This window comes from Ursus americanus, chromosome 13, assembly GCF_024610735.1.
Source record: "Ursus americanus isolate L20-20 chromosome 13, mUrsAme1.1.p, whole genome shotgun sequence".
Classification (NCBI taxonomy): domain Eukaryota; kingdom Metazoa; phylum Chordata; class Mammalia; order Carnivora; family Ursidae; genus Ursus; species Ursus americanus.
Genome location: NC_142139.1, coordinates 25,738,296 through 25,753,839, shown reverse-complemented (window position 1 = coordinate 25,753,839; position 15,544 = coordinate 25,738,296). Strand labels below are relative to the sequence as shown.

At 34.5% G+C, this 15,544-nt stretch overlaps 1 pseudogene; it reads right to left on the bottom strand.

Moving 5' to 3' along the window:
• Nucleotides 1-10,738, bottom strand: part of LOC123793136 (exportin-4 pseudogene) — a 41,450-nt pseudogene extending 30,712 nt beyond the window's left edge.
• Nucleotides 10,739-15,544: the final 4,806 nt, after the last annotated feature.

The window sequence follows — 15,544 nt, the reverse complement described above, 5'->3', positions numbered from 1 at the left end:
AATGTTTTTGGTTAGCTGTCAAGTTACTGTAGATGCGACATTGAGCACACGCGAATCTGGTCCCTCCCATATCTTGTAAAGTCTGCACCTAATGGTGCAGCAGCTTCGGGGAATCCATGAGAAAAGGTTTTTGATCAATTATAGATTATTATGGAAATGATAGAAATAATTAGAATCTCAGGAGACTCAGAAACATCATAAAGATAGTGATATGTTAGGGTTTTTACAAGTGGTTTCTGTCTTCAGTGACTAATTTCTACTTTGTGGCTTTTGGTCATACATAGTAAAATACGGAAAAGTGCAAGAGCAGCAGTAACCAACCAATATTGCTTTTTCTTGGATAGATAAAACCTACCCAATTATTATAATCAATATATATTTTAAATATAGTATTATAATTAATATACGTTCTAAATTTTCTGAGCACATGCTCCCAAGGTATTAGCACATTATTAATCTATCTAGTATACTGGAATTATATTTCATATATTCAGCCTGAAATACCTGAAACTATTAGCTTGAAAATTGGTCTTACTCATAATGCTTATAAGCACAGGCTATTAGTACTTAACAAAAAAGTTAAGAAACCTATAAAGCTCCCAAATTGAAAAACCATAAAGGGTTTGAGAATCCTTTTGTCCACTTAGCTAAAATTCATGAAGCATATATAAGTTCCTCAGATTAAAAAAAAATCTAATCTCTTCAATTACATCCAGTTTTGCTCATTAAAGTAATCTAGAAATCATTTTACTTGTCTACCTAAAGACCAAGGGGCATAATTATAAAAGTAATAGTCACTTTATCTCTATTAAAAAAGATTGCCTTAAATTAGAGGACATACAGATCATCTTCAAAGAAAGAGTAACAAGAAAAATAGTATGTGATATGTGACACCCCCCCAAATTTAAAGACTAATAGATTAATAAAACTGGGATGATTGAGCCAAAAACAAACAAATAAGAGAACCAGACTATTTATGACTGTCTCCTCAGTGGAAAAATAAGTGCTCCCACAGTATAACTTAGTACAATAAGTTCTTGTTAGACTATTAGAAATACCTTTCCAGAGTGTTTTGATTTATGGCTACACTCATACTCTTTTATTCATATTTGAATGGCCACTTACATCTTAGTTACTCTTCCCTGTTTTCTCCGTGTGTGCAGTGCACTTTTGAGTATGTAGTAGTAACTCAAAGTGATTGATTTGATGAAATCATACTGGTCCATATTTTATGGGAAGGAAGTAAACTCTATGCAAGATATACAGAAATCCCTGCAGGGAAGGAGACCGGTGCAAGGGAAGCACTGAAACAGTACTGATGGAGCACAGAAGTATGTATAACAAGGTGAGGTGGAGAATACAGGCTGAGGCCGGACCCTGCAAGGCCTAGGCAACACTGTATGAACAGTAGCATTTAGGATGGCTGGATCAAAGTAGTGATTTGATTTATAAGGTCCCGTTTTTGGAGAAAACATATCTTTTGAGGACAAGAAGCTGTGCTTGGAAAAGGAGACGAGTGTAAATTAGAAGTATAAGAGGCTATCTCTGGAGACTGGGAATGAGATATCAATGCTTTGAAGAGGGAGAGAGAAGTTGGTATTTTGAGATGTATTGGAGCCATTTGCACAGAATTTTTCAATGAGAGAACTTGTAAGGCAGAATGATACTGATACTTAATAGCCTTGTGACTAGTCCTCCAAGTATGGTAATAACAATGAGGAATCTAAAATTTATCTTTCCAGGTGAGCACACCATTAATAACTTCAACTCTGTATGTAACTGCTTATTCAGCATCTACACTTTGCTCTCTCATGGTTACCTTGAATTCATTGTAGCACTGACGTCATGATCCTTAATCCACTAGTCAGTATTTTCTTCTTAGTAAGCATTTCCTGTTTTAGTGAACTATTCCCTCTCCAACCTGTACCCCGTTGGCTGCCTTCACCTCTTTTATGTATTTATTTATTTATTTATTTATTTATTTATTTATTTATTTGTTTATTTATTTATTTCAGGGGCAGGGAAGGGACAGAGGGAGAAGGAAGAGAGAGAATCTTTTTTTTTTTTTTAAAGATTTTATTTATTTATTTATTTATGTGACAGAGAGACAGCCAGCGAGAGAGGGAACACAGCAGGGGGAGTGGGAGAGGAAGAAGCAGGCTCCCAGCGGAGGAGCCTGATGTGGGACTCGATCCCGGAACGCCAGGATCACGCCCTGAGCCGAAGGCAGACGCTTTAACGACTGCGCTACCCAGGCGCCCAAGAGAGAGAATCTTAATCAGGGTCCACACCCAGTGCAGAGCCCAAAGTGGGGCCCAATCTCACCATCCTGAGGTCATGACCTGAGCTGAAATCAAGAGGCAGATGCTTACCTGACTGAGCCACGCAGACTCCCCTTCACTTCTTATTTTAATGTGTGGGAGCAGGGGGAAGAGAAAATTCTTCTCTTTTGCTCAAGTCCTCAAGGACGCTTAGCATCAGGTACATCTCTTGGATGAGACTGAAAGATGTGGGAGATCATCTGAGTCATGATGGGTATGATGTGTAGGCTGAACAGTAAGATGTTGAAATGAAATCTCCTTCCATAGTATCAAATTTCAGTAAGGTTATTGAGAGATTCTTGAAAGATGCTCATGGTCTGATATCATTTCATGTATGACAATGTGGAGTCTTTTCAATTAGTTAATGGTTTTTGGTCTTTTCAACAATTAATAATTTTACCAAAAAAGAATTTCAAGTAGATCTTATTTGCCCCAGAAAGATACCCCTAACACAAGTTACTCAGAGTCTAGCTCTGGGTTTGATTTATCCTATCATGTTAATGCAAAGATTGATTTCAGTATGTAAAGAGTAGGAAGCCATAAATGCAACATCGCTGACTCAAGTTAAGTTGATAAATGCCTTAACGTTCATTCCACTATGTCTGTACTAGGAATAACTGTCGGATGGTGTGTAGTATACACAGAATTAATACCCAGTGAGCTTAATATATTGTGGTAAGTATCAGTGTAAAGTTAACAAGAATTAGATTTTGGTAAACAGGAAGTTTTTTGTTAGATGTTTACTAGCACACAATTTCCCTGATGGGCATATAGGCATAATGGAACAGAGTGAAGTTTCAGGGCCACTGCTGACCTGACAGTTTCCTGTAAAATGGGCATGGACTCACATCATGATAAAGAAGAGGTATGTTTATTTTGAAAACCAATTGACTCTTTTGACATTTAAAAATTGTTTTGAATTTGAAAAACTTTAGGAAAAGGTATAGAATTTACTATGCTTTCAACAGAAAGTGTGAGCTCTAAAATGTTGAGGAACATTCATGTAAACATAAAGACTATACAGGGACAGCCTAGCATCTGAAACAGGACAGCTTTTCAGAAGACAAGGTTTGGGGATGAATGTGAGCTCAGGGCTGTTTCCACTAATCACTTTAGTCACACAATCATTTAAGTCCGACAACCAGTTTGACTGGCTTTTTGACCTTATTAACATGTTTGACCAAATTGATTAAAAAATTCAATTGAAATGGCAGGATTACAAACAGTCTTGGGTTCTGCAAATGCTATCTATAATTTCAAGTCAATGGGCAGCATTCACTGTGTGCAAGAGGGTGTGTATAATGCAATAATTATTTTAAACCTTTTCTCCTCTCCTAAACCTACTAATCCTGCTCTTACCCTTTTACTCTCAAGAGACCACCTTGCTTCCTACTTCAGAGAAAAAATATACCAAAAAAATTTTAATAATATATGCCACTTGCAGAGATCTTAACCGCCAGCTGTGATTTCTTTTGACAAATATCCCTGACTTGCGGAGACCTCAGTGTGCTTACACCCTGATAACTTTCTTTACTATTATTGTTGTTATTGCTTTCATTTGCAACGTGAAACTTAGATTTCACTCACAGAGCATTCTTTTAAGTAAAACATCCCAGGATATCCAAGATCACTTCACTAGAATAAATTTTCCTCTTCTGAACCCAATTCTATTCTGGACTGTATTACTTTTTACTAATTAAACATTTCTCCAGTATTTTAAAAAATCTCTGACATAGTAGTTCTATAACTATGAAATGGTATTGCTAATTCTGTTTATTCTATTTTTTTGAACCAAAAGCAGAAAGGAAAAGACAAAAAATTAAAACAAAAATAATTTCATAGTTTCTTTATTGTAGGTTTTTTTTTAAAGCATATACTTTAGGACCATTGTGAAGTAAATCAGGTTAAAAATGTAATGGGAACTCTCATGGATAAAACTACAATTTTATGGGTAAAATTTGTAACCCTAAGATTCTTATTTCAGTACAGAATTAAAGGCTACAATTCTCAGGTGCTTTATAGAATAAATTGGTATCTAAGTCCACATTTCTGTGACTTTGGCATAATTTGGATTCATTCAGGGAAATACTTTTTCTTTGTTCTTGGTACAGAGTAATATGCAAGGAAGTCTATTTGAATATAACATATCAGGTACTGTAATAGGATGATTACAATCTGTAATCTTAAAACTAAAATTGTAACTGTAGTCTTAGCATCTTTGTTCTGGGAAAAGCCAAACAATTCTTGAATAAAGGGAACAATGGTGTTCATCAGATCATATTAAAACACAAAATGACATGGCCTGTTCTATGAAAGTCTCTCTACAGAATTCACTTAGCCAATCAAAGATATATTTGTTTTGCATTTGGAAATGTTCATACTTGAATAGGAATATCTCATGAATGACATGAAAAGTAACTACTCATAAAAATGTTCACTGCCTGCATATCTGAATAAATCATGCCATTCAATTAATGGAGGAAAAATAGGTCTGTCAACTTTGATTTAAAAACTCCCTTGTGTTTTTCAGAAGAATAAAATAAATAAAAACAGTAGAATTATTCACTAAATATAAAATTTTAAAAATTCCCAATTACAAATCACAGCAAAACATAAAAATATTAAAATAGCGAATTTGCTCTAAATAAATAGTCAATAGTATTCCATGCTTCACATCTTAAAAGAAGTTAGTCAGTTTCATTTATTATTATGGAAAAGGGAAAAAAGAATTCCGTTTGCCTCTCTTACCCTCAAACACAGGCAGTACTCTTTATTCCTGGTCACTGACCAAAGAATGGTCATGTAACCAGCAGCCTTCTCCCAGGAACAAACAAGCCCAAAACTAGTACTTGAGACCGTGATATTTGGTCCTACCTCTGTCCATTACTCTCTGGGATTTAATTTACTTTTCTTTTCCACTTTCTCACTTCTAAATGATGAATAAAATTGTTAACTGTCTTATTTGAAGATACACTATGTGTGAAAATATTTTTTATAAAGCGAAAAACCAGAGTCATATAAGATAATCATAACAATTTGCTTTTTAAACCGAAATACAAAAATGATGGTCTTGAAAAACACCTTGAAGTTGGCTTAGTAAAAACACAGACTATTTTTAGATGCTTGATTGGTTACTGTTCAATACTGTTTTGGGACTATTCACCCCACAAATTCACAAGCAGTGCTAATGCATGAATAGCTGAAACATTTTTTCCTTATGCATCATAAGTATTGTTTTCTTCCGTACAAAAGGAATCATATGTTAGTGTTTCCTAATATTTATGATCTATAGACCATACTCATTTCTTTCACAAAATGTGCATTTTCTTATAACTTTAGTAAAAGGGAATAAAAATTTCTGTCTAAGGAAGGAATGCATTAGTTTGTAATTAAATAACCTCCTACAAGTCAAAGGCACCAAAATTAGAGTAATGTCTCTGCCTTTTACTAACTTTAAGCAAAGAGGCAATTACTTAAGTCCTGTCAAAATGCTGCTGATAACACCTACCATGCAAGGTTGTGGGGATTAAATACAAAAATGTATACAAAAATTTGGCACAAGGGCCCAAAAGCGTAGCTGTAATCACTTACTTTAGTTCATCTACAGCAGGTCTGCAAACTTTCTGTGAAGGGCCAGAAATTTATTATTTTAGGCTTTGTGGGTCCATAAGTTCTCTGTTTCAGCTACTCAACTGTATTGTTGTAGTGCAGAAATAGTAATAGACATTATGTAAACCAGTGTTTAATAAAAATCTATTATGGACACGAATTTGATTTAGTGTAATTTTAACATGATACTGAATATTATTTTGATTTTTCTTGAACCACTTGTATTTGTTTGTTTGTTTATTTATTTATTTACTTTTTAGAGATGGGGAGAGAAGGGGGAGGGAGAGAGAAAAACTTAAGCAGGCTCCATGCTCATCAAAGAGCCTGCTGTGGGGCTTGATCTCACAACTCTGAGATTATGATCTGAACTGAAACCAAAAGTTGAATACTTAATTGACTGAGCCACCCAGGCACCCCATTTAATCACTTTAAAAGACAAAACCAACATTCTTAGGTCATTGGCCATACGAAACAGGCAGTAGGCTGGATATATCCTGTGCCATAGAGCATTAAATGTTTAGTTGGGACTAAAGCCCATGTTTTAGTATGCAGAATCTTTGCCTTTTAGGAAAATTTTAGGCTGTGTTGCTGATTCAGTTGGTTAAGCATCTGCCTTTGGCCCAGGTTATGATCCCAGGGTCCTGGGATTAAGTCCTGCATCAGGCCCCCTGCTCAACAAGGAGTCTCCTTCTCCCTTTGCCCCTCACTGGGCTCATGCTCTCTCTCTCTCTTTCTAATAAATAAATAAAATCTTTAAAAAAAAAATTTAAAGAGAAAATTTCAAGTTAATTGACTTTATTTTTGAAAGTGTCTTTTTCATTGAATATGAGATAGATATGGGTATCTCTTTCTTGAATTATATTATCACTGCCTAGATACCAGATGAAAGATTACAAAACAGTTACAAAATTTGTATTCTTTACTAAAATTACCAAAAATATCATCATTTTTTTTCTAAAGTTTCTGTTTTCAGAATGGCAAAGAAAAAAATGAATAAAGTTTCTGTTTTCAGAATGGCAAAGAAAAAAATGAAAAAATTCTGTAGCCTTTTCATACATATATTGGCTTAGTCTGATGATAGCTGTGGGGTCTGTGTCAGTATGAAGCCACATGTCATTACACATTGAAACACTGTTAATTATATATGCCCAAACTGCTACAGGACCAAAGCATTTGTAGATCTTGGGAAAACCGTACAGATCAGTGTTCGTGTAAGATTCACAAAAAGAAAAACAAACTTACTGATGACAGTGGTTAGCAAATTGTTTTCAGAAATGAAGAAAAAAGGAGTAATGTAATTTTTTCAAATCAAAAGGCAAAATTCGGTGCTAATTAGTGAGTGGTAATATGAAACACACAGTGATATTTTGTGCCAGTGGGTTATCTATCTTGACATGTTTCTTTTATTCAGAAGGAAAAGATTTAGAAGGTATTTATAAATTAATGGATCAATTTTTTATCACTTTTTTGAGGTGGTTTCATGGTTATCGCCTTTTTTCCCCCTTATTTTTGTAGGGGAATTAAAAAGAAAAACCCATACTAGAAGAAACTTTCTTTATGCTACATTGAAATGTTATTGATGCAATCCACAAAGCAGGGCAGTGACCAGAGACAGTATGAATCTAAACCTTTCCTTTGCCTTTTTTTCATTTAGAACAACTGTATGTTCTCATATCTATGGTGCAAAATCCAGTCGAATTCATAATATTGTGTAGCAATATTGGAATTCTCTTCACCCAAGTGTTTGCCACACTGAAACTTCTAGTTTGCTGCACCTACTGGCTAAACTTCACCTCAATTGTACTACATAATGTACCACTTAAAATTATTCCACGGGGAAAGATTCTGACTTTGACAGTTGTTGTAAGGGACCACTGGCATAACTTTCTGACATGTGAGTATCGTTGGCTGCTTCTACCTGGCATGGAAATTGGACCTACAAAATAATTAAAGAAAATTTAGGCAAAATTATTGCTTAAAAGATTTCTTTAACCTAAAGGTGATCGACTATTCTCCGATTCTTTTTTGTGTCTCATGTTTTTGTCCTTTGTACTTAGTATCAATTGTATACTTTTCCACCATTCATTAATAAGCCATTTTAGAAAATTGTCCACTTTTTTACTGCATTTGGAGGACATTATTGCCAATAGGAGAAAGGTGTAATTGCACACTATGATTCTTATAAAACAGACCTGATTTTCATCTGGTTCTTGCTCTTGAGAGACAATAAGAGAGGAAAAGGGAAAGATCCTTAGTCCTCAATCCAAAAATCCTCGCCTACATCTTATTTGACAAAACTCAAAATCCGTCTTTGGAGTTAAATGCTATATGGAGTAATGAAATAGTAGAGTAATGTAGAAGTGTCAAAGAACCTTGTAGGAACCTCTGAAAGGCTAAGGTGTGCTGTTCCTACATGGTGATTAAGAGACTAACTCTTGTAACCAAGAAAACTGTATCCAAATCCTAGCGCTCTCAATTCAAGTAATTATGTAAATGTTATTTAAGGTCTCCAGATTTCTAATATCTCACTTAAGAAACAACTGACCACTTAATCCATAGAATTGTTTGAGGATTATAAATGTGATCATATATGATAGCATTTTCAAAGTGATGAAACAAAACCCCCTCCACTTACTTCTTCTTGTATTTAACCAATAAAGAATTTAAAACTAGAAAATTGAATAAATGACAATCAAAATATTAGCTGAATTAATGGCTAAGTGTGTATCTTATAAAATCGTAAGTGCCTTAGAAGTGAAGCCTAAAGGAATCTCTTGATTCTCTCCCCAAATTGTCTTTGATCCCTGTCATCAGTCTACAGATCTAAGTTTGTGGATGTAGGATTGAAGGTCCTCTACAATCTGGGCGGAGAAATAGAGATTAGCAGGGGTTGGAGGGGTGGAGGCAGGTAGGAGATGCCAAATACCGGAAGACCGATAAAAAGGAAAGAGCCGATAATGGGAGTCAGCTGCGTCTGTGTGGAGGAAAGGGCAAAACAGCAGGAGACCAAAGCAAGTGGAAGCAAAGACTTTTACTTTGTGATTGACATCCTCCAGGAAATAGAGCTCAATATCAGGCCCTGTGTTAGCTGAAATGTTCTTTCTACTTCAGAAGATAAAATGTCCTCAAGAGAAAAGAACATAACAAGCTCTTTTCCCTGTGGATTGAGGTGAATGAACAGTGGAAGAAAAAATAAGCATTCCTCAACTAGGAAGAACAAATATGCTTAATTAATTAATTGATTGATTAATTTCTTCTGGAAAAGTTTGCCTTCTTAGTTCTATAAATCTTTATTGAAAACTACTATCTTAGAATTTCTGTTTCTTTGTGACTCTATAAAATACCCACTCCTTGGCATTGCTGGAATAGAAAATAAATTATGCGAGGAAGAGGACCCAATATACGTAAAAATCTAGTACTTTTCCAGGGGGAAACAAGCAGTATTCCATATCATATCATTGGGAGTTAAAGTTAGGAGACATGTATTGGTGGGCAGGTTGACTTAGTGTGTGTGAAAGTGCAGAAATCCTGATGTTAAATTACCTGAAGGCTGTAGGAGTCTAGGCTGTTGAACTAATCTCAAGACAAGGAGTATAGGTTCTTTGGAAAAAACTAACGTCTTCCTTGCATGAGACTGATACCAGAAGCTTTTCCAGAAGACCAAGTACATTGCTTGAGTTCTAAGAATTAAGGCTGAGAATAGGTAAATAAGCAGAGAATGGAGGTGAACACAAATAAATTTAATTGCACTTTACCTGGAAGGAGTTTAGACTTTTGCTATATAGGATTATGGCAGTTTGTGTTAGGTCCCAGGCCACTAAGGCATTGTTACAAAATGGATTGGCAATGGCTGTTGTTCTGTGGAGGACTGGAGGGCACCATGTGACACCAAGGGAACAAAGCAAGGAAGAAAACTCCAGTGATGTTTATTCTTTAGGTGCATTATTTCCAGCTTAAGTGTGGAAGTCATTCAGATCACCATTATGAATGCCATAACCTTGCATAATTTTGGGAAATCTGAAAAGCACACCAAGAGTTAGCTACTGGGATTCATCCAATTAGATATGCAGAAGATTTATTATATTTTGTTTGGAAAATAAAAGGAATGTTTTGAACTTGTGCTCTGAATTTGTGTAGTAGGCCATGCTTTACATAGCCTGGTATATGTTGAACGCTTAATAAAGTCTACTAATCCATATGTACTATCCATAAGAACAGGATCATTACTTTTTGGGAAAGATTTTTGGTTATAGATCTCATGGCAAAATAATACTAATTAGAGTATGAAAGTGGGCTCCAGGATTAAAACAAAAACAAAACTCTATATATTTCCAGGTCGGGACAGGGTGATGTGAGTGAGACCACTGCCTCGGGGCAGAAAATTCAAAGGGGTACAAAATAAGTACGTAATATAAGTAACATTTTAATGAAATATTTTTAAAAGTAAAAATAATTTTAAAAACATTAAAAAAACAAAACTTTAAATAGAGGTAATTTGGAGGCCCTGGATGGCTCAGTCGTTAAGCGTCTGCCTTCAGCTCAGGGTGTGATCCCGGAGTTCTGGGATCGAGCCCCACATCAGGCTCCTCCGCTGGGATCCTGCTTCTTCCTCTCCCACTCCCCCTGCTTGTGTTCCCTCTCTCACTGGCTGTCTCTCTCTCTGTCGAATAAATAAATAAAATCTTTAAAATAAATAAATAAATAAATAAAGACAATTTGATCCTGCACTTTAATAACTGTGCCTCACTTACCTCACCTAATCCCAGTGCTTGTTCCAGTAAAACTTTATTTACAAAAAGAGATGACATTGTTCGCCAGTGATTTTTTTAAAAATTACATAAATATTACATGCCTTGATTACTGAGTTCTGGTGCTATCTTAAATATTGTGTCCCAAGGCAAGTACCTCATTGACCTTAGCCTCATCCCTACCTGGAAAACATCTTTTTAAAGTAAATATGAATAATTAAAGAAACAAAACAAAAAGAACGCTAAGAAAGCCAAAGATGCAAAATCATAAAGTAGAAGAATGAAAAAAGAGAAGATAAGATGCAATAAGAATTCAAAGGCAAACGAATTGGGGGGGGGGGGCAGGCTGGAAACAACAACTATGAAAATCATGCAAAATAAAATTTTCCAAGACTGAATATTTTACAGGGAAGGAATAATGAAATACACCCTCAATTGAAATGAATATAATCAGGCATTCTCTGTCCCCAGTAGACATCTCTGAGTTTGGGCACTTTTCCAGTATCAGAAGTGCTGGAAGATGGGATGCCTGGTGGCTCAATTGGTTAAGCTTCTGCCTTCCACTTGGGTCATGATCCCAGGGTCCTGGGATCGAGTTCCACATCTGGCTCCCTGCTCAGCTGGGAGTCAGCTTCTCTCTCTGCCTGCTGCTCCCCCTGCTTGTGCTCTCTCTCTCTGACAGATAAATAAATAAAATCTTAAAAAAAAAAAAAAAAAAAAAAAGTGCTGGAAGATGGGGGAAGAGGTAAGAAAGAAGCAAGCCAGATCCTTCTTTGTGTTTTCCTGAGGCTTTTTATCCAAAGTGGACATTTCTTCTTCAGAAATAGTAATCTAACAATTAAGAGATGAGTCTTTTCTTCCCACCTCTCTCAAATGTTCAAAAGTTAAAATTCAAAATTATGTAAAATCCTAGAGGCTAATCCTGAGACTTTCTCCTAGCCCTGCTAAAAAGAAAATAAGAACATATTGTGATGATTAAAGTGGAATTTGTGAAAACTGAAAACAAAGAAAAGATCTTGTCTTTGATATTATCTTGAATCAATTAAGACCAAGGGCTCTATAACAAGACCACCATCTTTTAAATCCCTGCTTTACCACTTCTATTATGTGGTTTGGAACAGGTCATTTAAACTCTCTTTTCTTCAGTTTATTCATCTGTAAAATGGGGATAATGGTTATTTAATAAGTTATAATTAATATTAAATGAGTTAAAGCAGGTAGAACTTTGTCGGGCACATAAGTAATTTTATAAATTACATTATACTTAAGACAAATCATTATATTATTATGAACAAAACTGTTAAAATAGGAGATAAAATAATCAAAATTACAAGAAAATACATACTGTTTTAAAGTGTAAGAATATCTTTTGCAAATCGCCAAGTAGTGTGATAGAAACGGTTAAGTATTAAAACCCTAAACAGCTACAGCCAGAGATGTTTAATAAAGATCTATTTCTCTCTGATAGGGAGTCCATTTTTTATCTTGTAAACAATTTGGATTTACTCTTTTTTGCCCAAAGGAATGAAGCATAAAACACAAATCCATTAAAGCAGTGTCAGCAGAAGACAGAACACAGAAGTATTAGATACTTGAGAGAAAGAAAAAGAGAAAAAAGTATATATTGAAGGCAGACATTATACAGGCAGGTTTTTCTTCCCCCTCAACCCAGAGTAAGAAAGTATTTTACATTGCAACTGAACATACTCACATGCAAAACTCAACAAAAGTTTCATTAAATAACACCTCTATTAGTGGTTGTTTTTACTGCTCTTTTAGCTTCTCTTCATCTGTTATTCTAACGAAAATTGTTTATCTAAAGTGAGTTAAAAATAAATGCATGTAGACATTCTTATGCAGTTGCAATAGTAGTAACAGCACTATTTAAGGAAAGCAAACGTGGCTAATGATGATTCGTATCATGTATGAAAAAGAGACAGACAGAAAGAAAAGGAAGGGAGGGTGGGAGGAAGGAAGTTACCAGAATCTGAGCAACAATAATAAGAGAAATCTAAATTGGAGCAAAATGGTGATATTTCCTAGATCCTAACACAACATGATGTACGATGTCTTCACCAATTCCATAGGTAGGTAAAATCTAATTAAAATTAATATTAAAATAGATATTTACATGAGTTATTGTATATTATGTAATTATGTTTAAGACCATATCTAGAGATGATTTTCATTATATATTATTTAAAATATATGTCATAAAGCCATATATAAAAGTTCAATGTCATTGTCAATGATCCCTTGAAAAATCATTAGATATAAATTACAAGGGGTTATAAAAGGGCTATAGCAGGCAAGACTCTTATACCAAGTTGAAAGACAAATAAGATTCCTTATACTAATGGTTCACTGACCATAAATCACCTGCATTCTTATTTCTAGGCTCTATCTCTAGAGTTTCTGATTCAGTAGGTCTGGGACGGGATTAATTTGCTTTGCATTTCTAGCAAATTTATTGTACTTCTGATGCTGTTCTTCCCAGGACCATGCTTTGAGAACCACTGTCACACAATGATTTATTCACAACGGCCATGCATAACACTTCAACATGTGTGCTCACATTTTCATTTCACATTATTCTTGTGAGTTAGGCACTACTTTTATTTATAAATGAGAACAGAGACGCAGTGCTATATGACTTAAAACCACACAGCTAATAAATTGAAAGTCTTAATTAAAACCCTAATTTTCTGAAACCAAATTGTATAGTCTTTACTATTTTAAATTGCATAGAAGGAGGAGTGATTACCAGCTTAGGGTATTGAAGAGGGAAGAGAGAAAAATCTCATGTGGTGAATTAGCTAGAGAATCAAAAACAAATTCATTACAGGCTTGATAAACAGCATCATTAACACAATTAAAATGGAATGGGATTGAATTTGTAATGATCAGTTTTATACTGTCTTTCAACTTCTTCAAGTAATAAATGAAATATCACAATGGGCTGCTGTTACTTCCAACAGATATATGCCCATGTTTTGGATTATAGTCAAAATCTGAAGTGACAAGCAGAACTTTTGTATCTATTCTATTCTGTCTGTGTATCTATCTGAATCTATCTATCACTGATGGGTAAGTAAAAATTAACTGTGTATGGTCTTTTGGCATTTAAATCAGAAAATCGTACTCCTACAGTTGCATAAAACATTATTTTGAATACTGACATTGAAAAAAATCATGACATAAATGTAAAAAGAAGTGTGGCACTTTAGATGTCTTAAGCTTTAACATCTATTTCTCAATGTGTATTGAAATTAATGAAAATTAAATTGCATTGGCTTGCACGGTTGTGTAAGATACTATAAAAAAATAATTCTGGTTTGGCTTTTAGTCAAATTAATCCATCACCCTGTCAACACAATTCGGAAAGAGTGGAGTTATACATAGTTATGATAATATTACTATATAGGTTGCACTCTTAATCAATTTAAATGAAGAAAGTATGGCCAGAGATATTTTCTAAATTGTTCTGCCATTTAGTGAGTAGACATAGCCAATCTCCTGTGGAAATCTGCAAAACCCAAATAGTGGGCATCTGTTCTTCCAGAATAGACTGAAATGCCACTATCACAGCATTAGGAACACACAATTCAGTATTAGGCAAATGGATTTTGGACCCTCTCCAAGGAATTTTATTACTATAAACACCAGAAGTTCCATTCACTGCACTCTTTTCACCCATCAGGACTCCTAGAACAGCATTATATTAAAATTTTCTTATTCCTATAAGTAAATACTTTTATAGCCGCTGGAGAAATATTTTTCAGTTCCTTTCTAGGTGGGAGAAGGAGAAGGTAGTTGATTCTACTGGCTACAGCCATAAACATCTATCAGTAGGGATGAATTGTCTCAACCTATGGACTCTTACTCTGACCAGTGTTTTTGACTGCATCTCAAAAAAAAAGAATATGTGACATAGGTTTTCAAAGTTAATAACCATTTGGATTCATATTTCTTTTTAGATGGCTTTTGTTGGAAGTCAAATATTTTAAAAAAGCTAAAGCCATGTTTTTACAATGCCCTTCAATCAGCCTGAGGTGATTAATTTATGAAATCTTGCTATTGCTCTTCTGATGAACTGAATAGAAACAGATCTCTTTAGGTATACAATTATACTTCTTAAATATTTTATAAGAGATACTAATTCTGTCCCATATTGCAAGATATATTTTATAATACTCATGGATATTTTAAATTGCTAACAAAATAAATCATACATTTTATCTTATATTGCTGCACTTATGAGCAAACCACAATATTCATGTTCCGCCGTATTCAGTTTCTTCTGCTTTTCCAGGTTTGCAATGCTATCCAGTTCTATATTATTTGGTAGATATTTGGTCAGAGATAAATCTTTTACCCAGAGGTAACCAGACCATCTATTAAGATGAGTCTAAAACAATAGAATGAAATTCATATTTGTAGTTGATTGTAGAGATAATTCTGTTATTCAAATATTACAATACCTTGGCATCTTCCTTTAAGAAATGAAATTGTGCATTGCATAAAAGAAAACAAGTAAATATTAATCTGGCAATATTAAAATAACCAGAAGACATTTTAGTACTTGCTCACCCATTTTTCAAAACAACAATAATAACATGAATTATCTCTTAGTTTGTACATGTATGCTCAGCTTGGAGAAAAAAATGAAAATATTTGCCCTAGCTTTAGCAACAAATAATATCAAGTCCTTTGTACAAATGAGAATTTTACAGGTAGATTTTAGATGTAAAATATTAAATTTTTATTTAAAAGAGTTGCCAAATGCATTTAAATATCTTTCCTATAACAATAACTGAGAAGTTAATGTAAAATTGATTTCAATGATTCTGTCATTTTTGAAATGAT